A 3,645-nucleotide genomic window follows, 5' to 3' on the forward strand; every position below is an offset into this window, starting at 1 on the left:
GGCGCCCGGGGTTTCCAGGTTGCCATCTGCGAGGATGCCTGCGGCAGTTTAGCGCAGGAAGGCGACGGACTGGTACTCGAGATCAAGTTAGTAGGATTCTTTGGCTGCACTTGTGCAAGTGTGCTCAATCAAGGCTGGGTGACTGGAGGCCTCTCACGTCTGGCGAGCAGGGGGGAAGGTGCAATGGGACATGCAGTGTAAGGGCGGGCCGTCGGCAGTGGACACCCAGTGACACCAGATGAGCACAATCTTGGTCCAGACAGGTTGAGTTCCCTCACCTACTTGGCCCCAGCTCTCCTTGGTTTAGGCTCCACTCAGGAAGGTTAGGTGTCTGACCCCTCCCTAACTGGCGTGTCAAGCTGAGACTTGCACAGCAATATCATCTACCTAATTTTAAGAAAACAAATTCTAGGACCTAAGTAATACTGTCCCACTGTTCAGTATGATCCCAGGCAAGGTAAAGCTAAGCCGTCATTCAAAAATAGGGATTGCTAGAGAAAAAAATCCCAGGGCCCATCCCAAAACTAATTAACAAATTCAATCCTAGTTTTGCAGTCAATGTGGACAACCATCCACCTAGGATAATGTGGATCGAGGAGATGGTTCTCAGCAACTGATTCAACATTTTATTTGTAAGTCTTACATGTGCATACCAGGGAGAAAAGGAGGGGCAAGCAGAGCAGCACCTCTGACCCCTCTTCATCAAACTTCAGGCTTCCTTCAGCAGCCTCCAGGATCTCAGGCACCCAGGGATCCAAACTCAGGGTCGGCCATGTATTATAGTTTGAAACACTATAGTTCAGTGTGCTGCCCACTGCACCACCAGACTGCAACTCAAATGTTTTTTCCAAACTACGGCTTTTTCTCAAAACTTCTGTCACCAGGTATCCAAATTCTACCTCCTTTGTTAAACTTTCCAATTTTATAGCACGGAACATCCCCTTCATTCCCAACATGGCTTTCTATTATTTACATGCCATTACCCCTACAGTTAAACAATTTTGAGTCCTCCAAAGTGATATATCCACAAATAACTGTGTAGATAGAACAGGCAGCTATAAGTGAAAATTCAAATGGCCCTCCCAAAGATTTCCATGCCCCAATTCGTGTGACTGCTACCTGTGTTGAACTTCGTAGATGTGCTCTTATTAAAGATCCTAAAGCAGGGGGGAACCAGCAGTTAGCGTAATGGCTATGTCGCTGGACTCCCACGTAGTCGACCGCGATTTGCGTCCTGGAAACTCACGCCGGGCCTGTGTGCGTGTGTGCCCAAGATCCCGAGAGAATGGAGAAGGGATTGCGGCATGACCATCCCTTTCCCCGCCCCCCCCCCGGGGGGGTGATTTCTCACTTTCTGTCTCTATCTGGCAAGCGCCCTATAGCAAAAACCTCTCCACAAAAAGGAAAAAGATCCTAAAGCAGGCAGATTACCAATTATCCAGTTGGCCCAAAGTAATCACAAGGGTTCATATTAAAAGGTAGGAAGATTGTCAGAGATGTTAGGACAGAAGCAAAGAATGGAAAGGCAAGGAAATGGATTCTCTAGAACCTTCAGAAGGAAGGTGTGCTGACACCTGACTTGGCTCAGTGAAACTGGTTTTGGGCTTTTGCCTTCCAGAAATAATATACTCAAGTCCTTAAGTCTGTTATTTTTGAAGCAATACTATGAGACTAATACATAAACAAAACACTGAGTGATTGCTTACTACGTGTCAGGTACTAGAGTTTAAAAACATCTGGTCTTAGAAACTTGTTATGGGGGGAACCAGCAGTTAGCGTAATGGCTATGTCGCTGGACTCCCATGTAGTCGACCGCGGTTCGCGTCCCGGACCCAGTGGCTTAGAACTCACGCCGGGCACGTGTGCGTGCGTGCCCAAGATCCCGAGAGGAGAATGGAGGAGAAGGGATTGCGGCGTGACCATCCCCCCTGGGGGGTGATTTCTCGCTTTCTGTCTCTATGTCTCTCTCTGTCTGTCTGGCGAGCGCACACGCCCTATAGCGAAAATCTCTCCAGAAAAAAAAAAAAAAAAAAGAAACTTGTTATGGGGACCAGTACATCGCATAATGGTTATGTCGCTGGACTCACGTTGTCAACCGCGGTTCAAGTCCCAGACCCAGTGGCTTAAACTCACAGCGGTCATGTGTGCACACGTGCCCAAAATTCCAAGAGAATGAAGGGACTGCAGTATGGCTACCTTCCTTGGGGGGTGATTATTTCTCGCTGTTTGTCACTCTCCCTATCTCTGGCCAAGTGCAATGAAGACTGTTTACCTTGCCTGGGATCATACTAAACAGTGGGACAGTATTACGTAGGTCCTAGAATTTGTTTTCTTAAAATTAGGTAGATGATGAGATTGCTGTGCAAGTCTCAGCTTGATACGCCAGTTAGGGAGGGGTCAGTGGTAGAAGGGAGGCACCACTGACCAAAAATGAACCTTCAAACAAAATTAACACTAGGTGATAATGGCTAAAGACCAATGAGTGTTGAAACAATTGTATGAGGGATTGGAACAGGGAGGAAAAAACTCCAGGGTATCTGAAACTGTGAAGGGTACAAATGGAAATAAACTTGCAAGGTGAATTTTTGTATAACTTACAAATGCCCAGACTTAAAATCGAGTCTTTTGAGATTTTTGCCATAGGGCATGTGAGGCAGGCAGAAAGCAAGAAATGATCCTCCTGGGGGGATGGCCACACCACAATCCCTTCTCCATTCTCCTCTCAGGATTTTGAGGTCACACACGACATGCACCCAGCCTGAATTTTTCTAATTGAGATTTTTTTTCGCTATAAGGCACTTGTGCTCCCTGGAAAAGCAGAGACAGAGAGACAAAGTGAGAAATAACCACAGGATGGGGGGGAAAATGACCTTTCTCCATTCTCCTCCTGAGATCTTAAGCAGGCAGGCAGGCACACACACACACCCTGAGTTTAAACTGCTGGTTTGGGACTCAAACTGCAGTTGACTATGTGGGAGTCCAGTGACATAACCATTACGCTATCTGCTGGTCCTCCGGCCTGAAATTTGTTATATTTAATCTCACGTATCTTTACAGTGTGTAACATTTCTTTCTCCAGCACAATTACCATGCATATCACACAGAAACCTCACTATCCACATCATCAGCAAATAGCACCTTTTTTTCTTTCCCAGCCTGAATTTCAAGGCGCTGGGTCTGGGCCTTGAACCACAGTTGGCTACATAGGAGTCCAACAATGTGAACATCACTCCATCTGCTGGTTCCAAAAAATTGGATGGGTCATCTAATGGAGGGTGTCCCTCATAAACAGTGACACCCTAAGAGGTGAGTTTCCCAAGCAAAATAGGTATTAACCTGCACTTCAATAGGTTCTGAAGTCCACCAAACTTTTGAGAGATTTTTGTTAGAGGGCACTCACCAATGAGACAAGTGAGAAATCACTCCCCCCCCCCCGGGGGGTGGTGGTGGCCACGCTGCAACTCCTCCATTCTCTTCAGTATTTTGGACACAAACGCACATGCACCCAGTGTGAACCAGTTGGCCACAGGGGAGTCCAGTACCTCAATCATGCCATCAGCTGACCCCCAGTAAACATTCTTATATCCACTATTTCTAATCATGATAATCCCATTTTAAGGGCAGATTATCCCTTTTCTCCTTATG

The sequence above is a fragment of the Tupaia chinensis genome, unplaced genomic scaffold (genome assembly GCF_000334495.1).
Source record: "Tupaia chinensis unplaced genomic scaffold, TupChi_1.0 Scaffold000002_1, whole genome shotgun sequence".
Classification (NCBI taxonomy): domain Eukaryota; kingdom Metazoa; phylum Chordata; class Mammalia; order Scandentia; family Tupaiidae; genus Tupaia; species Tupaia belangeri.